The 26,954-nt window shown below is 41.5% G+C and overlaps 1 protein-coding gene across 3 annotated transcripts in view; it reads left to right on the top strand.

Annotated features, from left to right (window-relative positions):
* The window catches only part of Tmem260 (transmembrane protein 260), a 148,921-nt gene extending 122,466 nt beyond the window's left edge, over positions 1 to 26,455 (top strand). Inside the window, exons 17-19 of one of the 3 annotated variants that reach the window (XR_009228377.1) lie at positions 14,536 to 14,702; positions 15,750 to 15,836; positions 22,020 to 26,455. The gene's annotated coding sequence lies outside the window, so the exon portion shown is untranslated. Of the gene's footprint in view, positions 1 to 3,153; positions 4,060 to 14,535; positions 14,703 to 15,749; positions 15,837 to 22,019 lie in introns of those variants that run through there. The other 2 variants (XR_006855359.2, XR_006855360.2) reach the window with 2 other exon arrangements.
* The last annotated feature ends 499 nt before the right edge of the window (positions 26,456 to 26,954 follow it).

Here is a 26,954-nt window from a genome sequence, read left to right as displayed (position 1 = left end):
AATGGTGCTGGAAACAACAAAATGAAGTTAAGCCATTATCTCTCACCATACACAAAACTCAACTCAAAGTGGATCAAGGACCTAGGAATTAAAGCAGAGATTCTGTGCCTAATAGAAGAAAAAGTAGGCCCAAATATTCATTATGTCATATTAGGCCCAACTTCCTTAACAAGAAATAAAATCAAGAATCAATAAATGGGATGGATTCATACTAAAAAGCTTATTCTCAGTAAAAGATTCAGTGATGTGAATAGAGAGCCTGTAGAATGGGAGCATGCACATCAGATAGAGCACTAATCTCTAGGTTATATAAAGAACTCAAAAATCTTAACACCAAAAAAACAAATAACCCAATCAATAAATGGGCCAAGGAACTGAACGGACACTTCTCGGAAGATGATATACAATCAATCAACAAATATATGAAAAAACGTTCAACATCTCTAGCAATTAAAGAAATACAAATCAAAACTTCTCTAAGATTTCATCTCACTCCAGTCAGAAAGTCAGCTATTAAGAATACAGACAACAGTAAGTGTTGACGAGGATGTGGGAAGAAAGACACATTCATACATTGCTGGTGGGACTGACTGCAAATTGGTGCAACCAATCTGGAAAGCAGTATGGAAATTCTTTGCAAAACCTGGAATGGAACTACCATTTGACCCAGCTATCCCATTTCTTGATATATATCCAAAGGACTTAAAACAGCATACTACGGGGACATAGCCATATTAATGCTTATAGCAGCACAATTCACAATAGCCAAAAATTGTGGAACCAATATAGATGTCCTTTGGTAGAACTAATAAATGAATTCAGCAAAGTAGCAGGATATAAAATCAACATTCATAAATCAAAGGCATTTCTGTACATCAGTGACAAATCCTCTGAAAGAGAAACTAGGAAAACTACCCCATTTACAATAGCCTCCTTCAGTAGATGAATGGAAAAATAAACTGTATTATATATACACAATGGAATATTACTCAGCATTAAAAGAGAATAGAATCATGGAATTTGCAGGTAAATAGATAGAGTTGGAGAATATTATGCTAAGTGAAGTAAGCTAATCCCCCAAAACCAAAGGCTAAATGTTTCGTCTGATATGAGGATGCTGATTCATAATGGGGATGGTGGGAGGAACATGGGAAGAATGAAGAAAATTTAGATAGGGCAAAGGGAAGGGAAGGGAAGGGAGAGGCAGGGGAGTAGGAAAGATGGTGGAATCAGATGGACATCATTACCCTAAGTGCATGTATGGAGACACAAATGGTATGACTCTGACGTGATTTCTAGTTTATGTACAACCAGAAATAAGAAAAATTGGGTTCTATATGTGTATTATGAATTAAAATGCATTCTGCTGTCATGTATAACAAATTAGAATGAATGAATGAATAAATAAATACATAAATAAATAAGAAAAGTAAAGAAAAGCCACTGTACTTTCTAATGGTTCCAAGTGCCCACAGAAATGCACATAACAGGTTCTCCTCAATAAATGGCAGTTGTTGCTATATTATTGCTACTCAAGCATCTGGCCAAGTCGAAGTACAGGATGAACTGCATGAACAAAAAGGCCAAAGTAAATCAGTCACTGGTTCTTGGGCAAAGTCCAGGACAGTAGAATATTGTTTAAATCAGTGAGCCTTTTCAGAAACAAAAGAGAACTGAGAACCCCTTCCTCAAAAAGGTACACATACATACAGTGTTTGCAAGCCATCTCTGGGACATCATGGCCTTGCCGGAGCTCATAATTCATAACTCAGGCAAAGGACCTGCCCTCAGTAGAGTGACCTTGCCCACTGGGCTTGAGGTGTGACCCAGTGCCAACCTCTTAATGAACACCAACCTCTTATTGGCTACGTGGCTTTGGACAAATTACATTCCTCTTTTCTTCTCATTGCTCTTAGATGTGAAATGGGGATACTACCCACTTACCCAGAGGATTTTGGGACCCTCATTAAGGGTTATTTCCATTTCCCCAAGCAGGAAGAACTGGGATTCTAGCTAACTGATTCTTAGGCCAAGAGAACATGAACAGTCAACATATTTGACTTGTCTCTTTAGTGAGTCAGAAGTCTAATCAAATAAGAGGACTTGTACCACAACCTGAAGGTCAAGCCCTCATAGTTTGCCTGGGGGTTGGTGGGGGGGGAATGATCTGTTTCTTTTAGTGCAGGACAGAGATGATCTGGCACATTTGAATTGCAATCAAAGGTAAACAGAGCACTGGAGAGTCACGGGAGAATATCCCAGCGCCTGGTAGATGTGCGAATCCTGTTTTTACATTACACTGCGGGTCCCCGATCTCCAATACCACACTCCAAACAAGGAAATTAAATTAAGCATTGTTTAAAATGCCTCAGACAATAATATAAATTTGTATTAAATGAATTTAGTGTCATTTTCTTGTTTGGAGTGGAAGGTGGGAAAACACTGGTGGGGTGGAAAGAGTAAATAGCTAACTCGATTAATCCTATTGAAGGAGAGGATGGAGCCACACGAGCGACTTTTGTGTGTGTTTGGTTAATATTTTCCTGAAAATTGCTATTAGTTCTAGCTGATCCGAATCAAAACCCACTGTGTAATGTAGCCAACAACTTAATAGCTGAAGTCTGGGATGGGAGGCCTGATGCCATATTGCACTACTCAGGGAAATGGAAAGAAAGGGGGTGGGGGAGGCTCGAGCTTGAGATTTAAGATCCAACAGAGAGAAGCTTCCAGCCCAGTAGGGAGGTGGGCTGGATGGGCGTGGGGAAGGTGGGCACAGGAGGGGGAGGCCATGAGGGGGCCTGTTCTACTGAAAGTCTGTTTTCTGTAATTCAAGAAGAAGGACAGGAGCGTGTTTGGAAATAAAAAAATGTCAAATCCCAGTGTCACCCCTTGAGCGACAGTCATCTTCCCTAGCACCTAGGAAGGCTGCAGAGAGAGAGGGGAGGATCCCCATGCCGCCCTCAGCCTCCAGTAATTTTTATTTATTTATTTAGGTCTGGGAGGAGTTTTACCTTTAACCTGAAGACAGAGGGTTATTTCATTTTCTTTCCTAGAGGTGTGAAGGGAGGCTGAGAGTGGTGTCCGGTGGAGTGGAGCATGTTCGCCTGTGGGGAACCCTTGCTTCAAATTCCGGCTCACTCTATCCTTTCTTAGGCAATAGGCCCAGTGAGGCAGAGTCACCAAGGACAAGGGAAGAAAATGCAATGGAAGGCCGGCTGGACCCAGACCTGGAACTCCCTCTCCCCGAGACAGCGAGGCCAGAAAAATGAGTGACTTCTGTCCACTTCATGGGCTCATCCGAAAGTACACAGGCTTGGAATCCTGACTTTATCTATTGGCTCTGAGCATAAAATTCTTTGTGGGAAATTTAGGGTTACTGTGGAAGACTGAAGATGAGTTGGTTTAAGCAATCTTCTCTCCAGTACCAGGAATAAACCTTCCCTTTGCTATTAGTATTACTTCCAGAGATTCCCAAATTCCCATTCAAAAAGCAAAATATTTTCTATTTCATTATCTCAACAACAGCTTTCCTCCCCACAAAGCCATGATTTGCCTACATGCATTATGATTCATGGTGTAGGGGTGGCGGAGCAGTTCTCTTTGAATATTTAAAGCCATAGTAGAAAGCGTGGTGTTGCTCAATGTACCATATGCAAGAAACCACATAGTTCCAGGCGTGGAGGTGCAGACCAATAGGCCCAGCACTCTGGATCCTGAGGTGGAAGGCTCACTTGAAAACATGGGCCTAGATAAGAACTGATCACATTTACCAATCCAGACTACACCTCGTATATTCCAGAAAGAATTTGAGGTTGACTTAAAAAGTGGAAAATAATATCAAATGGAGCCATTATAGATAGAACTTAGAGCAGAGACCATCTGGGGCAGCAGAGGAAGTTGGTCTTCCAGGAACTGAGAGGAGTTAATTAGTGTTGCTGAGCATTGATTTTGGCTTAAAAATCTCTAGGTAACTAAGGCAAGGAGGGAAGTATGTTGGGTTTCATGGTGCACACACACACACACACACAGAACTAAAGAGAAATTCTTTTCTGAAAAGTGATTGATTTCCAGGAGAAATTTCTTTCTCTCCTTCCTTCCTCCTTTCCTTTATTTTATTTATTTATTTATTTGGAGACAGAATCTCACTGTGTTATCCAGGCTGGTCTTGAACTCCTGAGCTCAAGTGAGCCTCTCACCTCAGGCTCCAGAGTGCTAGGCCTACTAGTGTGTACCACCACACCTGGAACTATATGGTTTCTTGCATATGGTACATTGAGCAACACCATGCTTTCTACTGTGGCTTTAAATATTCGAAGAGGACTGTTCACCACCCCTATACACTATGAATCATGATGCATGCAGCTAAATCATGGCTTCATGGAGGAGGGAAGCAGTAGTTGAGGTAATGTAATAGTCAATATTTTGCTTTCTCCTGATTTGACTTGTTAAAATGAGGGGATGTGAATGATCTAGGAGAATGGACAATGAACATGTCCTTTAGCTGTCCCTCAAAAATCCTCTGCATGATGCTGAATTCCTGTTACACTCATGATAGAAATCTCCAGGAAGTACTTACAGTGACAGTATTTGATGCTGTAGTTGAAGTGAGAGCTATTTGCTTTAATCATCAGATGTGAGAGCAGTAAGAAAAACAAACAAAACAAAACAAAAATCCTAGCCAGCACGGTGGTGTACACCTGTAATCTCAGCAGCTGGGGAGGCTGAGGCAGGAAGATCGCAAGTTCATGCAGCAACTTCTGGAGGCCCTAAGCAACTTAGTGAGACCTGTCTCAAAATAAAACACAAGGGCTGGGGATGTGGCTCAGGCGGTAGCGCGCTCGCCTGGCATGCGTGCGACCCGGGTTTGAGCCTCAGCACCACATACAAACAAGGATGCTGTGTCCATTGAAAATGAATGAATATTGAGAAAATGATGAATATTGAGAAAATGATGAATACTGAGAAAAAAAAAAACACACGCAAAAAGGATTGGGGATGTGGATCAGTGGTTAAGTGCCCCTGGTTCCATCCCTGATCCAAAAAAAAAATTCTGCAGACCCAGCCATACCCTACATAAAGCAGAAGATACTCCTGATATTCCTGATGTTAGCACATCAATACAAGGCAGGTAAGGGAAAACAAACGACTTATCATGAATCAGTAACCACTCCTTATAAAACTGAAAAGCAAACAATGAGAGGGGATCTACCAAATAATATAATAATAGCTGCTAAGATTACATATAAATCAGTAAAAGTTATCCATAGAGCTATTTCAGTTAATCATCACAATAATTTTGACATGCAGGCCTGGATTCTAATCTTCTGGACAAATCTAGAAGTTTTTGATAAGAAAGTAATTTTCACTTTCATTGACATCTCATTTGTTGACATCTGTGCCCTTGGGGTATCTCAGGGAACAAAACAAAGATTTCTGCCCTGGAGCAGCTTACATTCTCAAAGACAAGGACAACACACTTAAATAAGTAAAGTACAGAGTGTTAGCAGGTGATACATGTTGTGGGGGTAAAAACAGGAAGAAAGTGACATGGGGATGGACACAAGGAGGGGACAGGACAAGGCCCAGTGCTGGGTATGGAACCCAGAGCCTTATGCTTGCCCAGCACACACTTTGCTATGTCTCCACCCCCAAGGTTCAGTGTTAAACAGTGTGAGCAGGGACACCTTGTTGAGAAGGTCACATCTGAGTGAGGAAAGACTTGAATCTCAGGGAGGTGGCAAGTAAGGGCTAACAGATGAGTTTGGGTTTCACAACAGGTCTGAACTCAAATTCAACAAGTCCAAATCTCACCCCCAATCGTCCTGCCCACTGCTCTCTGTCACTGCTTCCAGCCCAGTGAACAGTGTCACCATTCATCTGTGCAGCCATTTGGAAAGGAAGTCACCTGAGAGCAATGAACTGAATGGACTCCCTGGTCTGGACCAGCTCCCAGTTCTGCCAGGTACTGGTCTGTACCTCTGTCTTCTCATTTATAAACTGGAGGAGATAATTCACTACCGAAATGCACTATCATGTGCATTGAATGAATCACTATCTGAAGCACTTGGACTAGTGTCAGGAATACAAAATCTTCACTACAGTCTGGTTCTTCCCAACCCCCCATAAAATAATCACTGAGTCCTATTACGTTTACCTGCTAGTTAGCCATCAGATCCACCCACTCCAACCTACCACCTTCTCCCTCACTTAAATCCTCTAATAGTTCCCCTTGCTTCCCCCACCCCCCAGCTCAAGGGACTGAACCCAGGGGCACTCTCCCACTGAGCTACATCCCCAGCCCTTTTTAATTTTTTAGAATTATAAGATAGGGTCTCACTAAGTTGTCAAGGCTGGCCTTGAACTTGGGATCCTCCTGCCTCAGCCTCCCCAGTGGCTGGGACTAGTTACAGGCGTGTCCCACCATGTCGGACTCCTTTGCTCTCTCTTTTTTTTTTTTTTCTAAGAAAGAGTGAGAGAGAGAGTGAGAAAGAGAGAGAATTTTAATATTTATTTTTTAGTATTTGGCGGACACAACATCTTTGTCTGTATGTGGTGCTGAGGATCGAACCCGGGCCGCACGCATGCCAGGCGAGTGCTCTACCGCTTGAGCCACATCCCCAGCCCCCTCCTTTGCTCTCTTGTTAAACATAATTTCTATATGGTGAACAACGTCCCACAGGGTCATGCCAACTGCTGCAACCTTGGCTCATGCTGTATTCTTAGTCAGCCCCTGATGCTCAGGCTCCTCACACCCAGCTTGTCCCTCTAGCTCCACAGCCTCAGCTGCTGACCCTCCCCACCTTTGTCACCTGGGCTGCCCTGCTCATCCTCAGGTCTTAGCTGCAGCATGGCTTCCTCCAGGAAACCTTCCCCAACCTCCTTGACTGAGTCAGACCGTCCTTGCACTGTGCTCCCTCCTTCATGTGTGTGCCCAGAGACTGGCTGCCTGCTTCCCTCCCACTTGGCCGGAAGCTTCCTGGGCACCACGTTTTACCCCACGCTTGGAACAGCCTGGTCCCTGGAGTAGATGGCCCATAAACACTCACTGAACAACTGAGTCCCCACATAATTGTCACCAAGGAGGTTCAAATGGTCTCCTAGAGCACAGTCCTCAAATAGGCACCATGAAGGTCTCCTGTGAAGAAAAAAGACACAGTCTCTCCCTTTTAAAAATATTATTAATTTTGATACCAGGGATGGAACCCAGGGGTACTTAACTACTGAGCCACATCCCCAGGCCCTTTTATGTTTTATTTTGAGACCAGGTCTCACTAAGTTGCTGAGGCTGGCTTTGAATTTGCAATCCTCCTGCCCCAGCCTCCTGAGTCACTGGGATTATAGCCATGTGCCACTGCATTCAGCACAATCTTTGCTTTTAAGGTTCTTGAGTCTAGTTAGCAGGGAAACAGCCAAATAGTGAAAAATGACTTGTTACAGGACAAATCAAGCAATACAAAAAGACAATTAAGGGAATAGTAATTGCAAAACAATTGTATAAATAAGGTCAGATAAAGTTGTTTTTTTTTTTTTAATAAGGTTGGAAAATTTTAAGACGGTTTTAAAGGAAGCAGCAGGGCTGAAAAGGAGGAAGGGCACATTCTTATTCAGTATTCTAATTCAATATTGTTCTTATTCAGTGTGATTCAATCTAGGGTACTATCTGGGGTGGCATGTTGCTGAATTCAAACCTGTGTGATCTTCAACAAATTACTTTGCCTGTGTCTCAGTTTCCTCATTCATAAAATAAAGGGAATAACAGTACCTGACTCAAAGGGATACTGTGATGATTAAACAAGTTCATACATGTAAAGTGCCTGGAATGGTTCCCAACATGAGACAGGCCCAGTGGTCCACACCTGTAATCTCAGCCACTCAGGAGGCTGAGACCAGATGATCCCAAGTTCAAGGCCAACCTGGACAAACTAGTGAGGCCCTGTCTCAAATGAAAGAGAAAGAATACCTGACATGAAATAACACTGCACATATGTTGGCACTATTTTTGTTGGTTATTTTTGTTGCTTTTATAAGTAGGAAAACAGGTATTTGTTAAATGTTGCAGATGGAATTTTCCATGTCCTGTTAAATATAACAGGTTTTGCTGGGAAGACGAACCTGCAGGAGAAAAAAGCATTCAGTTATTCAGTCAACATTAATCTCCCCCAGCACAGCACCTGGCACAGGGTGTCCTTAACAAATACCTGTGGAACAAATGATGTTTTTGCCATTTATTGATACCATGCACAATATTCTCATCACTGAACACAGTACTCTACATGCAGGACTATGTTTAATCTTCACAATAAACCAGGGAGGTAAGTACTGTTACAGTATCACCTTCGCTTTTCCAAGGAGGTTTAGGAAAGTTAATTTACACAAGGGCACACGGCCAGTATCTGGCAGATCTAAATGTAAACACAAACAGCCTGATCCCAGAGCTCTTCCAGAATGAAGAAATGGATACATGAATGAATGAATGATCCCTCAGTTAACAAAGGTTTGAGCATTATCAACAGCAAGGGATCAGAAATAACTTTGGACATGAAATGCAAAGGTATTACCTCACTTAAAAAAAAAAAGGTTCTTAAAGAGCAAGATAGTGGAGACAAAGAACTTACTTAGAAGGAAATATGGAATATAGGTACCGAGTGATAAGGGGCCTCAAAGTAAGATAAAATAAGGTCTCACTGCCCAGAAGTCCACACGTAGATTTCTCAAGTGCTCCTTTGCCTGAAGGGGCGGGTGCTAAACAAACATGCTGTTTAAATTTGAGGAAATTGTTGTGAGAATCTGATGAAAATGAGGTTGTTCTTTAGAAACAACACATGAGCCTGCACATACAAGCATTAACAGTTTGGGAGGTTCCAAGGCCTCCTGAAGTCCACCACAGACCTAGGTTAAAAGCCGTTCTGATCCAAATCCAGTCTGCAAATTTGAAGCTGTCTTCTAATTTGAGATCCTCCTGCTTCGGCCTCCTGAGTCTCCAGGATAAACACCACGCCTGGTGACATCTAATGATCTTTAAAGTCAGGACCGAGAGAAGTGAATGAGGAGATTTTTCTTAGCTTATTGATGATATCTTTTAATATAATAATAGAGAAAGTTTAGAACAACCCTCCCAAAATAGGACAGGATAAGGTTGCCCCAGAATTCCCTAGGGATCTATATAGAGAACTCAGTAAAAACTTCTGGGTGAAAAAAAGTATAATTTGTTTTACATAGTTTATATAGTTTTATATTGTTTGTTTTATTACTATCAGAAATTACCCACACTAAATATTTCACACACCCAACCATTGTGTGGTTCAACTTATATGAAAGAAGATAAATGAGCTGGCTGCAGTGATGCATGCCTATAACCTCAGCAGGTGGGGAGGCTGAGGCAGGAGGATCTCAAATTTGAGGTCAGCCTCAGCAAAATGCTTAATCAAAATAAAATAAGATAAATTTAAGCCACAATGTTTTCAAACATGTATTCACCTAATGCTGAACATCACCTTTTTTTATAGCCAGTTGTTCCAAGGCATTTAGAATCTTCTTTAAAATGTAAACCAAATCATCACTCATTAAGAATAAAGCATTCAGGCTGGGGTTGTGGCTCAGAGGTAGAGTGCTTGCCTAGTATGTGTGAGGCATTGGGTTCGATTCTCAGCACAACATATAAATAAATAAATAAATAAAGATATTGTGTCCTCCTATAACTAAAAAACAAATATTAAAAAAAGAATAAAGCATTCATGTGGGATTTTTGTTGGTGTTATTGTTGTTGTTGTTGTTCACCAATGTGATTCCTTCCTATAGACTGAAGAGAAACAAAGAATATTGCCACAGGGAAAGCAGAAAATCTGCAGCTGAGGAAAAAGTTTTTCTTTTACAAAATTAAATTTTATTTTCAAAAACTAAAAGAGCTTTTAGTTTTTTTTTTTCTTGGTTTTGTTTTTGTTTTTAACATTCCATCATAACCAGTTGAATGGTGGAAATGGAAAATGTAGGCAATTAAGGGGTCAGGTGTTCTCCATGACCCCCAGATCTGCACTGATGGTTCTTCCACTGGGATGACTGGTTAGTCCACCTTGTCAGAATGCTGACACTCCATGGAAACCAGTGCAGCCCTGGCTGTAACAGCAAGACTCTCGGAGGCCCCTCTCTAGGGAATGCTGTGCCACTCCACTATCTTCCTCTCATCTTTGTGTTGAGTTTGAACAGCTGAGGGGAGTTAGCCCCAAATCTTCCTAGGATTCCTGGCATCCTTTGTCAGCTACAGTTCCCAAAGTGGAAAGAGAGTGATCCCCAGGAAATTCTAAGATAGAAGGTGAACTGGAAAGATGGATGCCACAGGGAGAGCCTGCGGCTCCAAACCACACGTCCCCCACTGTGAGGGAGAAATAGAAGGTGCCTGGCCATCAGCTCAGAACCCATGCTCCTCTGAATGGTTGGCAATTCCTAAAGTAAGTGTTATTTTCTTTCTAGAAAACAGTGGCTTTTAGTGGACACCCGTTCCCAAGTGAACTTTTGGTCCCTAGACAATGACCCTAAAAAGACTCAGCCTTGAAAATGTGATCCCTGGGTGACCAGTGTCCAGGAATCTGGGTAGCAACAGGAACACCATTTCAGAAAGCCTGAGGCAGAGAGGGGACCATTTATCTCTGCGCACTTCAATGGAAATTGTCATGCTTTATATTGCCATGAAATAACAATCAGAAGCTGGGAGAAGGCACACAATTTCCCCTGCCCAGTTGTCCCAAATGGCAGCCCTGCAGAAACCAATTATGCTAATAATATTTTCATACTAAAAAGGAAACATGCCACTGCTGGTTATTTTGTTTTGAACAGATGTCATTTTTTTTTCTATTGGGGAAAAATTTAAATGCAATTTTGTTGTTTCCCTTCTCTCAAAAATGGATCTCAAATGGCAATAAGCCCCAGTTACAAGAATCTTCTAGTGAATTTTAAGGACTAAAGTGTAGGAGCCTCTAGCGGGTTAGCTGGAGGGCCGGGGGCCAGCGGCCTGCACACCTGCTCTGCCCTTATCAACTCAGTCTGTGTCCAAACTTGCAGACTCAAAGCAATGGCCTGGCATCCCCTCTCACACTCCCATGGAACCGCACTGGTCCTGGTTCACATGTGGCCAAGGAAGAAGCCTTCTCTCCTCCAGGCCACAACACTTTAAAATTAAAACAAACCACCCAAGCCCAACACAAAAGCATCTCTGCCCTCTCCCCACTTTCGGCCCACTCCCACCGCCCAGGGGTAAGGCCGTCCAAAGCCCTTCCTTCTACAGAGTGATTTCTAGTAACCTCCAGAGCCGTTTTTCTAATTAAATAAACCTCATCTTGTCTAGCTTCCTGGTCAGCATTTTGAACCCCCTACAGATGGGTCTGAAGGATTAACAGCAAATCCTCCTCGACCTAGCTCTGGCAGATGGGCGGCATGTGTCTGATAAATACTCGGACCGGGCTTGCTTCCTCCTGTTTCTAACAGATAGACAGAACACCCAGCAAATTAATTTTAAAATGGTGCCCCTTGCAGCCCTTCGAATGGCAAAGGAGGCCAAACACAAATGATATGAATTTCATATGTGGAACACATTATCACCTCCCAATAACTGAGAAAGATAACCTGTTGGGTAAACAGGACCTCGGGGAAGGCTGGGTCAGCAAGTTCACCTTCAACTCCTAGAGCAGGTCACAGAGGCTCAGTCTCACCTTCTTTTGCCGTGTCTATTTGCATGTGGCCCTTGGCTGTGAAACAGCCTTTCTGCTTTTGCATTTACTTTGTGGCCATCCAGGTGCCTTTGGAGTTTGAAATAGACCAGAAGATGGAACTTGTGTGGTTTTCAGTTAAAAAAACAAACAAGCAAACAAAATAGCCGTGGTGCATGCCTATCATCCCAGTGATTCAGGAGGCTGAGGCAGGAGGATCGCAAATACAAGGCCAGCCTGTGCAATTTATTGAGACTGTCTCAAATTATAAAACTTCAACTCAATTCAATTCAATTCAATTCAATTAAAAAAGCCAGGGGATGTAGCTCAGTGATAGAGCACCCCTGGGTTGGATCTCTAGTGCTGAAAAAAGAAAGAGGCAGACAGCAGACATAACACACTAAAACACCTTCCCCAATTGTTAAGGATTTTTGCATTTAAAGATTGGTGAGCTGTCTGTTCCAACCTGGAAAGGGAAAGGCGACCCTCAGCCCTGGGGGAAGGGACTAGTTACACAGGACTTCATTTGTGAGATGCTCTTCACTCAAGAAAACATCCTTCCAACTGCACCTCTTTTGGAAGCTCTTCAAAATAGGCCACAGAGCTCAGCACTGCCAACCAGAGGTGTGTCCCTCCTGTCCATTAGCTACATAACCCCTGGCCTCTGTGACTTCATTTTGTAAGATGCAAGGGATACCATTTTAATTTTCCTCCTGCTAAAAAGACTGAGCCCAGTTGAATATTTTTTTTCTTTCATGGTACTGGGGATTGAACCCAGGTTTTATTTTTTTATTTTGCAATGGGTTCTCGCTAAGTTGCTGAGGTTGACCTCAAACTTGTGATCCTCCTACCTCAGCCTCCCGAGTCATTGGAATCGTAGGCATGCGCCACCTTGCCCAGTTTCCAGTCAAATATTTTCTTGAGGAAATCATTAAGTACTCCTCAAACGCCCACAGGTGATACAGGTGGTAGCTTGTGGATAACTACTTCCTGGTTGGAGAAAACTGGCCCGCAAATACTGAAGTAGCTGCCCAAAGGGAACATGGGAATTCCAACTATTGATTAAGAGTACAGGTCTCTTGGCTCTTGTTTCTCTGTCACCGTCCTCTTTATGATCTTATTACCTTTATTTTTCCTCATATCTATGTTAAACAGATGTTCACTTGTGCTATGGACAGTCCTCAGTTACAGCCGTTGTCCCAGAGTAATTATCAATAACTCCTTCCTTCACACTCAAAAGGAAGGTGATTTGAAGAGTAAAAATTACATGATAAATCACCACCTGACCTATTTTCCTTTTATTATTTATTGCCTTCACTGTAATGTGAACTCTATGACAGCAGATTCTGTGATTTGTTCAGTGCTGTTTCCTTAGTACTTTGAATGGTGCTGACACATAGTAGGGGTTCAATAAATATTTGTTGAATTACTTCATGTACTTTATTCATTTGTATATTTGCTATTTGGTGGTGGGGATCAAACCCAGGACCTCAAAACTCCACAGCATTCACACTACTACGAGGTACACACCCAGCCCAGTTCATATATTTTATTAATGATATTTATGACCTCAGAATAGCATAAAGGAGCTACATGATGAAACGGGCTTTTGCTTGAGCTCTCTTTGTGTCTCCTGTCCCCTGGACAAGTTCCCTAATCTCCCTGAGCTTCAGGTTCCTCTTGGATAGAAGGGAGCTAATAGCAATGCCGGCTCTGCCACCAAGGGTAGAAGCAAATGTGCTAATGTACAGTCACATCTATGAAAATGCCTTAGAAGCTCTAAGTACTCTCCAAATTGCAATTTGATTTTACTTGACCATGTTAGAACAGTGTGGTTTTGTTGTTGTTGTTGTTGTTGTTGTTGTTGTTGTTTTCAAATAGATGGCAAGTACTGATGAAAATGGTGGTGACAAAGCTCATACTCAGATATTTTTGAAGGATTGAACTTACAACTTTCTAATTACTCGTGCTCACATGGGCTTTTTGTTTGTTGTTTTGTTTCACTCCGTTTTAACCAGGGGTTGAACCCAGTGGCACTTAACCCCTAAGCCACATCCCCAGCCCTTTTTGTATGTTATTTAGAGACAGGGTCTCACTGAGTTGCTTAGGGCCTTGCTACATTGTTGAGGCTGGCCTTGAACTTGAGATCCTCCTGCCTCAGCCTCCCTACTGGCTGGGATTACATGCATGCACCACCACACCTGGCCCCTAACACAGGCTTTGTGAAAGAATATTTTACAGGACTGTATTTAAAAGACAACTTTTTACAGATTCCTTAAGAGGAATAAGGCATGCTGTGCCTAGATTTATTGTTCCCAAACCCAGCCAGCTCCCTACCTTCACTTCTCGGTGTCCCAGGGCAGCTCTGGATCTTGGACCAGCTCTGTGGGCCCCTTTCTCAAGGGGCCATCCATCCAGAGCACACATTAGAAGCCAAACCACTGCTGGTGGAGGGCTTTCAACCCCCTCCCAGGGAGTTCCCAGAGCAATTAACAAAACAGAAGGCCTAATTAGGAGCACTTGGGATTTACTACAGACTTTAAAGTGATCCTGAGACCCTTTTGAAGGAAAGTGAGGTCTTTTCCCAGAATCCTACAAGCAGGAATTTGTCAAAATTTTTCTAAGGTGGCAATCTGGGAACTAATTCTCAGGCCTTTCCCCACGGAACCTCTACTCTTTGAAGGGTTTTTCCCTATCTAGAAAAATCTAAGTAGCAAGGCCAAGAAACATAATTTTGATAACGGGAGGCTTCACCTTTTGCGAATGACTTTGCTGTTAATATTCATATTTCCTTCCATCTAGATCGAGTTTCGTTTTTCTTTTTCTCTTTTTAAAGACGTGACAATTCAGAACATGTCAGCATGCCTGTCACTCCCTCCACGATCCTTATCGCAATGTGAGATGGATGATTTCTATGTGTTTTGCTTTGCGAGAGACACCAAGAAGAGTGACATCAATGTCAACAGTCTTGTCAGCCTCAGCATCATTCATGGGAAGAGAAATGTAAGTTAAAACTATACTGAGAAACTGCGTTCACCTGTTAGGCTCGCACGGACCAGAAAGCTCCTGGTGCTGTGGACAGAGTGTGGAAATGGGTAACGCCATACAGTGCCGTGTCAGTGTGGTCTCTGGGGAAAGGATATGGGCTTAGCTATCACTTCCATTTTGAGTCAGCAATTCTATTTCCAGAGACTTTCCTACAGAAACACTAGTTTGTGTGTGAAAATGCTTTCTATCTATCAATAGGACTAGCTAAATAAATGATTAGTATGGCCATAAAAAGTGAGAAAGTTTTAAGTCGGGCACGTGGAGCATGCCTGTAATCCCTGTGACTCAGGAGGATGAGGCAAGAGGATCGTAAGTTTGAGGCCAGCCTCAGCAACTTTAGTAAGGCCCAAGCAACTTAGTGAGACCCTGTCTGAAAATAAAAAAAAATAAAGAGGACTGAGGATGTGGCTCAGTGGTACAGCACTCCTGGTACTAAAAAGAACAAGAAGAAGGAGAAGGAGAAGAAGAAAGTAGAAAGTTTTATATGGAATGATCTGCTAAATATATCATTCCTTTAGGAAAACAAAGGAGAATGTATGCAGTCTGCTACCATGGTTTTTTAAATGTGGGATGAAAGATTGCAGAAAAACATGCAAATAAGTTTAAATATACATAAAGCATCTCTGAAGTGGTAACAACCAACCCTGTTGGCTCTTAGTGAGGTGAACTAGCAGTCCGGGAAAAAGGGTAGAAAGGAGGCTTGTTTCTCTACCCCTTCTGTTATCTTTTGAGCTCTGCATGCTCAATAAGCAAGTAAGTAAAATGTCTTAAACAGTCATTGGTGCATTCTAGATGCTTCCACTCCATGCACCAAGATTTGCTTGGTCTACTTGCTATAATGGGCTATTCTGAATTTCTATGATTTTAGTGCAAAGAGATACTGTATTGCATTTATGAAGTGGTTTCAGTTACAGAATTCATGTAGAAGTTTAATATTGACTTAATAACACCTGTCAATGAAACAACATTCTAATTTTTTTTTTTTTTTTTTTTTTGAGACAGGGTCTCACTATGTTGTACAGGCTGGTCTGAAACTTGTGAGCCCAGTTGATCCACCTGTCTCAGCTTCCCGAGTAGCTAAGACTACAGGTACCTGCCAAATGCACCCAGCTTAATTACTTAATTTTGTAAGAACAATAAAAATAAGATGGACTTAAAGATAAACTTAAGGAGCCTGGAATCAGAAATCCATCTCTAAAACCAAACACTAATAGTTGATCCGATAGACGGTAACCATACAATAAAGTGTCACATATTTAAAACAGAAATTGTTGACTTTCACAACATTTCTCCTTTAAAACCATTTCATGACTCACTCTCTCCATCCTCCCATCTGACTTTTAGTTTATACTTATTAGATAGCCTCAAAATGTTTATTCCCTGTGTCTAATCTAAATAATATGAGCCTTAGAGTCAGATTACATTCAGATTCCAGAACTGCATATACTTGCTCTGTGACATTAAGCAGGTCACTTAATCTCTCTGATTCTTGGTCCCTCATTCATGAAATGAAATAGTCCCGTGGGGATGAAATGAGATCATTCGTGCAGAAGGCATAGCGTGGTGGCTGGTATTAGAGTGAATTTGCCATAAAGGGATACCCATCTCTGTCATTGTTTTAGCTCCTTGGTCTATCTTCTTATTTTTGTTTCTTCTGTGGTACTGGGGATTGAACCCAGGCCTTACACATGCCTGACAAGCACTGTACCCCTGGAGCTACATCTCCACCATTTTTAAAATTTTTATTTTTTGAGATAGGGTCTTCTTATTTTGGTTTGACTTGTCTTGAACTTGCAATTCTGCCTCAGCTTCCCAAGTAGCTGGGGTTACAGGCATGTGCCATGTACCTGGCTTCTCCTTAACTTAATCATAAGTGACATCAGGGCAGCCTCTTTTATAACCAGATCTTTAATCACAGCATTAGTGGTGTACAAATGGTGAGCACTAAATAAAGGCTGACTAGCTCACAGATCTTAGACACAGGGACCTCAAAAGATCTCTTAATTTAAGTCAAGCACCTGTGCCGATAAGACCTTAGCCCCATTTTATAAAATGTAGAATTGGCTCATGATCAGATTAAATAACTTAGTTTTTTACCTTCTCCTTTTCAAAAACAATTCTTTTGTTCCTAGAAAAGTAAAAAAGTGCGAGCGAGGTATGGAGCGAGATATGGTGGCATACACCTACAATCCCAGCAACTCAGGAGGTCAAGCCAGGAGGATTGCAAATTTAAGGCTAGCCTCAGTAATTTAGCAAGACCCAGGCTCAAAATTAAAAAAATAAAATAAAAAGGGCTGGGGATGTGGCTCAGTGGTAGAGCACCTCTGGATTCAATCCCTAATACAAAAAAGAAAAGTACAAAAGTTAATTGAGAGGTGAGAGGGTAGTGGATGCCTGTTTTCCCAGTTATTCTGGAGACTGAGACAGGAGGATCGAAAGTTGGAGGTCAGTCTGGGCAACTTAGTAAGACCCTGTCTCAAAATAAACATTTTTACAAATAATATAAGGTAATTGAACATATTTATTCTTTCACATGACATTCAAATCCATCCATTACATTTCTTGTTTTATCTTGAATTAGATTTTCTCCCTTTTCATGTTCATTTCTGAGACACAATAAAAAAAAATCCTCATTGTTTTTATGAACTGTGATCAGAAGGAGGTTCTCAGAGTTGCTGGGGATAGGGAGCATTATCTTTATCTTCCTCTCTGGGCCCCAGATCTCCCCTGAAGCAAGGAGAACAGGATTTCCTGTCTATGGTTCGGGCAGTCAACAACTTTTGAGAGGTATTCTGGACTGATGCCAATTTGCTGGGCCACAGGTGGGAATAAGAATGTTCCATGTCTTAAGAAGCCTAGTGTGTTGGCCAGCTTTCCATTGCTATGACAAAATACCTAAGATAAAAAACTAAAAAGAAGAAATGTTCATTTGGGTTCACAATTCCAGTCATTCTAGTCAATGGTCATCAGGCTCCATTGTTTTGGGGTCTGTGGTAAGGCAGAACATGATGACTGGAAACATGTGGTGGAACAAAACTACTCTTTTCATGGTGACTGGGAAGCAGAGAGAGAGATGAAAGGTTGATACCCTTCAAGAGCATGACCCAATAACGTATTTCCTCCATCTAAGTCTCACTTCCTAAGATTTCCACCACTTTCCAAGAATGCCATCAGAGGAGGACCAAGTTTTCAACATAGAAGTTTTCAAGGGACATTTAAGATTTGAATCATAACACCTGGGATAAAAATTAGTTATAAGGTTACTACAATGGATGCAAACTAGTTAGTACTGCCATGGTTATCATCATTGTCATGATTATATCACTTTGCTGAAATTTATTGAAGTCCAATAAGCTATATTTTACTTCATTTACATCAAGTTACTCTTTCCTATATTAATGAAGAGAATCTGAAAATTTGAATTTTTTTTTTTAAATCAATTCAGCTGCTTCAGATTGTATTCAATCCAGGCATAGGAGCACAGGCCTATAATCCCAGCTACTTTGGAGGCTGATGCAGAATGATCACAATTTCAAGGCCAACCTGGGCAACTTAGCAAAAAGCTGTCAAAATAAAAAGTAAAAAGGATTGGGGGCTGGGGGTCTAGCTCAGTTGGTAGAGTGCTTGCCTTGCATGCACAGGCCCAGGGTTCTATCCCCAGCACCAAAAAAAAAAAACAGCTAGGGGCTGGGGTGGGGTGGGGACATAGCTCAGTGGCAGAGCCTTTGCCTAGCATGTATGAGGCCCTAAATTCAATTCCTAGTATTGAAAAGGTGTGTGTGTGGGGGGGGGGGGGGTGATCCAAAACCAAATATTACTACTTCCCCATCCTTCACTAACAGGTTAATTTTCAAGTGCTCACAGGAGAAAAGGACACTTCACAGCTGGGTCCCTGCTACTTCTGCAGTATTATCTATCTTCACCCTTACACACTTCAGCCATCCCAAGCACACTGATCCATGTCAATCACCCAAAGCATCATCATAAGAATACAGTAGTTTACGTGGTGTGTCAGAACTAGAACACCTGCACTTGAATTTTAGATCCTCCAATTATGGCTCAAGGACCTTGGGCAAGTTTCTTAAACTCTTATAGCTTTCTATGAGTTGTAGAAATGTTTCTTTGTTATAGACATTTATAAAATAAGAATACTGACAGTACGTGCTTCATGGAGTTTGGGGTGGGGAGTGTGTTTATATGTACTTAGAAGAGTGCCATGCACTCAGAATATATTAGCTGTCATGTAAAGTATAGAATTTTAGCAATCCGGGTCTGGTGGCACATGCCTGTAATCCCAGCAACTCAGGAGGCTGAGGCAGGAGGATCAGAAATTCAAGGATAGCCTTGGCAATTTAGCAAGGCCCTAAGCAACTTAGTGAGACCCTGTCTCAAAAACACAAAATAAAAAGGACTGGGGAGGTAGCTCAGTGGTAAAGAACTCTTGGATTTAGTCCTCAGTACCAAAATGATCATCATCATCAGCAGCATCATCATCATCATCATCATCACCCAGAATTTTACCTTCACTGTTCTAATCCTAGAACACTCTCACTTTCCATACGTGCCCCTTTGCCTTTTACTCATTCCTTGGATTTCAGTTTAAAAGCTAATTTCCTCCAGTAAGCTTTCTCTGAACAACCTACTTAGACAAGCCAAGACAAGGTGCCCTTCCTTAGGGCTTCTCTAGTCCCTTGCTAAGTATTATGCAATGCATGTTTATAAATGTAAGTATCTGTTTGCCTGTCTGGCTTCCCCATTATACAAGTTTCACAAGGACAGCAATTTAGTGAGTTCATCATTACATCTGTAGTACCTAGTCAAGTGCTTGGCACAGAATAGGCTATCAATAAATATTTGCTTAAGATAGAATGCATAAAATCTTCTCCCTTGAAGCTGTACTCAGCAAAAGTCTTTGAAAAGAGCTTCCTATTGGAAAGTCTCTTGAGCCCATTGGAGATGAACAGCTAGGATAGACCTTGAAATGGATTTAAAATTTGAAAAAATATGAATGTAGATTGTACAGATAAACCACTATCAAAATACCCTGGGTAGAAAAGTACTTAGTCCTCTGTGTATTTTGGATCCTACCAGTTGTTATTTTGACAGATATTAGCTAATTCCCATCCACAAAGGTGAATAAATACATTCACGGAAGTGAAAGGGGGCGGTGGCATTGGAACCTGATCCTCTGGGTTTCCTCCACAGTGAACCTGCTGTCCTAACCTTTTCGAAATCCTTGACTGTCCTGTAGTCCTTGCTCTTATCAGGAAGAGTGTGACCTCAGGAAGAGAGGCTTGGCATGAGCACCCATTGGATCCAGCCAAGAGTTTCCTTGTTGTTGTAAGAACTCAAGCTCCTTGACCTAACATTTAAAATCATTGACAAATGGCCTCTTATTTGGTAATAACAAAGCAATATGGTTTTCTGTCCCCAAACTTAAAAATACGATTATACCTATGTGTATATATAGATATATATGTACATATATATGGTACCATTATACACATATTGGTACCGGGAATTGAACCCAGGGGTGCTTAACCACTAAGCCACATCTCCAGCCTTTTTTATTTTTCATTTTGACACAAAATCTCACTAAGTTGCTGAGGCTTGTCTCAAACTTTCGATCCTTCTGCCTCAGCCTTCCAAGTTGCTGAGATTACAGATATGCTTTATTTTATATTTTGAGACAATATATTTTGAGACAAGGTCTGGCTAAATTGCCCAGGCTGGCTTGGGAATGCGTGATCCTTCTACCTCTGTCTCCCAAGTAGCTGGCCTGTTTTACTTCTTGTTTTTCAAACTGACATGGACTGAGAAAGTGAGAGGCCAAGGTGCCCTGTTGCTTTGTGCACCAGCCTCTCCCTGACTCTGTCTCACTTTCTACTGGTCCTAACTTCACTCACTTGCTGTTCATCCATTTTGCTTAAATAAAAACCAACTGAAACTTTGGGATTCCACTAGTTTCCCTCTTGCTCTGATCTCTAAAGTAAGAAACAGACACCTCTGTAAGCACCCCATCAATGGGAACTGAGTAATCCATGGGGCTGGGTTGGTGGGGAAGATAGGTGGGCCCCCAAGGGAGCTGACCACTGAGCAATAGGGGTGCTTCACCAGCCCTATTCCATGATACCCTCAATGACCCTGCCTCCAAAGTGAGGACACAAAGCTTACTGTTTTCTTTGGGGACCTAATGCCACATTTTCCTCTTACTGAGCTTTGAAAATTAACCACCAGAGTCTGGTCATTACAACTTCATTAACTATTCCTTGTAATTGCACTGGTCATAATTAATTCAGTTGTTATTCACATGGGTGACATACGGACCCTTTAATAGATTTTCCTCATGGAATTTCACATATTAAATGATATTGATGGTGCTTTTAGAGAAGATTCAAAGCGGAACCATTATACGAGCTAATTTTGTGTAAGTAGCTCTGAGTTATAATAAAAATGAAGCTAATTTTTAAAAATCCCTCAAACTTTTGTATGAGAACCAGAAAACAAATAAACTATACCTTTTCCCTCCACATATATATTTCTGCTCTGTAATCTAGAGTCCCAAAATAAAATAATTCTGATAAATATAGATGGTATATTTACAAATGCATACCAGAATATTTAAATAAGTAATACTTGAATTAATTTCAGGTTAAAACCTTTCTTTTAAGCCTTCCTTATTTTTTTTCCCAGAAATCATCGGTATTTTAACGTCTTACTGCACAGCTGCATTCCTCATGTTTAATTTATATTGAAGTTCTTTTGTGACAAGACCAACTTCTTTTTTAAATGAAATCAGTTCATTCTCAGAAAAACATTAGTGACCCAAATATCACACACACTCTCAAATTATGCATAATCCGTCCCTGGCCCCTGGGCCCAACACACACACACATCCCTGCAACTGCACCCCCATCCCTTTTTGAAGGACTGAATAAGGATCCCACACTGCTGAATATTTAACCAAATACTTTTTTTTTTAAACCAAATACTTTAATCATTGGTTATCTGATGGAAACATCCAGCCTACACTGACAGACACACAATTAAGTGGCGGAACTGAGGTAATTATCTATATAAATTCAGGTTAGAAACTAAATAACCAAGTTATGTCTGAAATACCCCAATCATGGGGGAAAAAAATAAAAGTGTCACTTTGGTTAGTGTTATTCCTATGATTGCCTTAATTCCCACTTGACTCTATAAGTAGAATCACAGACACAGAAATTAAGTCTCTTAGCGATTATCTAATCCACCCTCCTTATTTTTCAGATGAGAAGGCTGAGACCCCACAGAAGTTAAGTGCCCTGCCCAGGTCATTATGGTGGTGGCAGAGTCCAGTTCCGGGATCGCATCTCCCAGCTCAGCACACATCCAACTGATGCCATCTTGTCCTGGCTCCACTGGCCCTAGAAACCCAAAGTATGGCACCAGCCTGTAGCCAGCATCATAAACTAAACAAAGACAGCCAAATGCCACCCAAACCCAAAGCAGCAATTTGCGTTGGCTGAATATCAAATAATCCTTTCTGTACCTATTCTACCAACACTATAGTACCAGGAAAATAGACATCTTTTAAAAATATTTAGGAGTGGGGCCAGGTGGGGTGGCACACACCTGTTATCCCAGCAACCGAGAAGGTTAAGGCAAGAGGATTGCAAGTTCCAGGCCAACCTTAGCAACTTAGTGAGGTCCTAAGCAACTTAGCAAGACCCTTTCTTAAATAAAAAATTTTAAAAGGCTAAGGAGGGGCTGGGGCTGTAGTTATAGCTCAGTTGGTAGAGTGCTTCCCTAGCACGCACGTGTGAGGCACTGAGTTCGAACCTCAGCACCACGTAAAAATAAAATAAAGGTATTGATTGTGTCCATCTACAACTATAAATTTTTTTTTTTTTTAAATGAAGAAGGCTGGAGGGCTGGGGTTGTGGCTCAGTGGTAGAGCACTTGTCTAGCACTAGTGAGGCACTGGGTTCCTTGCCCAGCACCACAGTAAATAAATCAACAAATAAACAAGAGTCTTCACAAAAGAAACACAAACATTTCCACCATCCCTAATAGATGCCCCATAATAGATAAACCTAAAAACAAAATCAACAAGAACAAAAACTTTTAAGAGCTATAGAAAAACTTATGTTCAAGACCTTGCATGAGTTTATATCTGGCTGGAAGTCAAAACACACGGAGGTAGATTCTGTTTAAGGATCTGCACGTAAAACAGACATTGCGTTTGGAAGGAGTCCACACTTGGGTTCCAAGAGATCCCAACCTGTTTAATGAGGTTTTCCAACTCCCAGGGCATTGACTTTGACAAGCGCATATCCTTTGTTTTGGAAACAAGCAAGTTTTTGTACTTCTGCCAAGAGTGCTTTCTGTTGTAAAGACAGCCCGGGACACCAGCTGTGTGGTTCACCTGACTTCTCTACCTTGACGGTCAGCACACCGATGTTTTTGTTTGTTTTTAGCATTTCTATGTAAGGATTCCTCCCATTTTCAGAGCCTTGGAGCTTATCGGGAGGGTGGGTGGTTAGTGCAAACTACCCTGGGGGGAGATTGCTTGTGGTCTTGCATTTTAGTGGCTAGGACAGAGGACCCAGACTGAGGTCAAAATTATTATGTGGAGATTAAACCGTAGAATTTAATTATGTGTTCTGTTGCTCCTGGTACATTTATTAATTTAGCAGTACAAACTGACTGGAGCTAAACAAGCAGGACTGATTAATTTGCAAAGACATCTAGGTAACAGATGTGATCAAAGTGGAGACCTGATCCTGTTAGATTGAAATGTGTTGTTTTGTGCTGCATGAAAGACATGGAGCAGCATGGTTTATCTTTATCAATGCTCTCCTCTGAAGGAGGGGAACAGGCTTGCAGATACTAATCAGGGCTGAGGCCCTGCCACTCAATAATTACCCACTGTCTCATCATAATCCCGGAACTAAGCCCCTGCCCAATCCATCTGGGACCCTTTTCCATCTATTGCACAGCTCAAGAATATGTGTGTAAGCTATTACCTCTGGTTGTGCTATCTGTCCCCTGAGTATAGATTCATGGCAGTGACCAATTAGGTTGCTGTGTTCTCTTTCCCCGCTTGCTTCAGAAGCATCCTGTACTTCTCAGCACTGGTAATGAAGCACAGATGCATCAGGGTGCAGAAAGCCACTCACCTATAAAAGCTGTCTCGCCACAGTCGCTGATAAGCATCATGTGATTCTTAATATTGTGGGGGGTTTTGAAAAGAGGAGGTGGTGAGACCATACCTCTGCATCTTCAGTCTTCTCTAAGTCACTCTCAACCTGCTGCTGCCTTCTGCCAAGAACAAATCACACACCGAGGAAAATGTTCCTGACCCTAATCCAGAAACCAAACAGCTGAGAAGTGAAGAGGGGCCGGGGTGGGGATAATTGAATCCTGGATTCCTGAAAGAGGATCCAGTACTGGGCCTTGCTTAAAAACATGGGACTCTGAAGTTCAAGATTCTGTTCAGGTTCTGCTGTTAACCAGCCAGTCACAGCCTCTTCGAAATTTCATTTACCCTTGATAGAAGAGTGTCTGACTCATAAAGTTGCCTTCAGAGTTACCTGAGCTACTACATATAGCACTCAACTTTATAGATGATAGAACCTCTATCAAAGGTAGTTAGTCTTATTGCTTTCTGAATTCGTGTCATATTCATGCCTGACTTTGTATTTGATATTTGTAGCCAACATCCCCCCACCAATCTAGTTCTTTTTTATTTTATTTTTGGGGGTTACTGGGAATTGAACATAGGGGTGTTTAACCACTGAGCCACATCCCCAGCCCTTTTTTAAAAATATATTTTATTTAGAGACAGGGTCTTGCTGAGTTGCCTCACTAAGTTGCTGAGACTGGCCTTGAACTCCTTGCCTCAGATTCCTGAGCTGCTGGGATTACAGGTGTGCACCATCATGCCCAGCGCCAAATCTCAAACTGCAAGTCATCCATTAATTATTTGGGATGTGTGCTTTTATCTTCCAAATTAAAGTATACATTCCTGAAGGGTAAAATCCACGTCTTTAAAAAAAAATGTGTATATCTCACTGGTGACAGTTAATGCATACTAATTCTTATACTGAAGAAAGCCTCAAAAAATCTTCAGAGATAGATAATGTTGAGGGAGAGAGGGACAAGCAGTCTGTTATAATTTTCTTTCTTTTTTTTATAAAGAGAGAGAGAATTTTTCAATATTTATTTTTTAGTTTTCGGTGGACACAACATCTTTATTTTATTTTTATGTGGTGCTGAGGATCGAACCCAGCGCCCCGTGCATGCCAGGCGAGCGCACTACCGCTTGAGCCACATCCCCAGCCCCATAATTTTCAAATAAGGAAACGGAGACAGTGATGTCCATTGGGTCACCTAGCAGAGCTGCTGTTATCAGTGGTAGAAATTCACTGTTATCGGAGGTAGAATTTCAACTCATTGCTGGTGAAAGAATCTGCAGAGCCACTTTCGAGCAGCACCCACTCCATCTTAAGCCTTAGGGGCTGTTTTCAGTGGACACTGGGTTGAGGCGCAGGCCCAACTCCTCATTTGCCAAGACCCTGTTTCAGATCTATGCTGATACCGACAGGATTTTAATTAGTTAAATCTACCACTTGGCTCTTCTTGGTCTTCCCTGGCAGAGTGGAAAATACATGAAAATATGAATGTTTCACATTTACACTTCCAAAACACTCCTTCCCTGATGAACCACCTTTTGGAATTTATACCGGCAGCTCTGACAGCTGTTTTCTATTTATTTCCATGATTGGCCCATTTCAATTTGGGGCTTTTATTCATTATATTAGCAAATATTTGTGAAAGGATCAGGCATGGGATGAGGTATGTTTGTCAGGATTGTAATTAAGGTGCTATGTGTACCAGGGGTAGACAGGGATGGGCTAGATCCTCAACCCACACAAGCTGTGTTACTTTAAAAGACGTACAGACCTCTCTGGGCCACATCTGGCCCACAGGTATGTCGTGTATATGTTGTTTTGTTTGCACTGATCCAAAAGGTAGATAAGAAAGAATTTGGATAAAAATTTAAAGAATCTAATACATTAGCTTTTGGTAAATTCCTTGCCTACAGCATATCCTAAAATCCATTTATTTTTTAGACTGATCTTTTTGAAGTGTAATTTTAAGAAATTATAATTTTAAGAAATTATAATTTTAAGAAATTATATCATTTAAGAAATTATATCATTTAAGAAATTATAATTTCATGGAATTTCTCAAAAGTTTTTATTTATTCACATGGTAGGCCTGGATCTGGTGAAAAGAATATATTGAAATTCCTTCTTTCTCTTTCAGAGCTTTCTCAAATAGAGAGCTCTCTGGAGGTCTCAGCACCATTTGCCATTTTCATATTTTTTATGTCTTTCTTTTTTCTCCTTTTTAGTATTGAGGAATGAACCCAAGCTCTTGCACATAACAGGCACGCACTCTACAACTGAGCAACATCCCCAGTCCTTTTATTTTTTATTTTGAGACAGGGTCATGCTAAGTTGCTGACGCTGTCCTCAAACTTACAATCCTCCTGCCTCAGGCTCCCATATTGCTGGGATTACAGGCATTGGCCACCATGCCTGACTTTGTATTTAATTTTAAAGGCAGTGTACTGCAAGGAGGCTGGATGCAAGATACATCCTACACTAAACTGCACTGTTATTTAAGATGTAATAAAGTAGCATAACATTTTTAAAGTTTGGGCTTCTAAGGTGTTAATTATTTCTAATACATCCAATATTTGAGCCTTTACCAGCCATGGTTATCCATGAGTACTTTGCAGAAGACAGATTTATGTCCCTGAAGCTATGAGACTATACAACTGGCCCTGAACTTACCCACTGAGGAAGATGAGCCTCTGAAGTGTGACCCTCAGATCTCATTCCCTTCTGAGCATCCCCATGTCTCCCAGCACCACTGTGAACATTCAAATTCTTGCAAAATGAGGATGCAGAGCATATTCAAACATGCAATATAGACTCACTTATAATTCAACTCCCTTGTTCCATTTAATGCCTTACATCTAGGAATCTGGGCACATGACTTAGTTCAGACACCTCTCTGGCTCACAACCAGGATGTGGGATGTGTTGAGGATGTGTCCTTGCTAGGGTGGATCAACAGAGGCCGAAAGGCTTCTAACTGATGAATTCAGAATGGCTGATTAATAGCCAAGCCCACTCAATAGAGACCACCA

This window comes from Marmota monax, unplaced genomic scaffold, assembly GCF_021218885.2.
Source record: "Marmota monax isolate L192 unplaced genomic scaffold, Marmota_monax_Labrador192_F-V1.1 WCK01_AAM20220418_F8-fsc00001, whole genome shotgun sequence".
In the NCBI taxonomy this organism is placed as follows: Eukaryota; Metazoa; Chordata; class Mammalia; order Rodentia; family Sciuridae; genus Marmota; species Marmota monax.
This window is presented reverse-complemented; position numbering and strand designations above follow the sequence as displayed.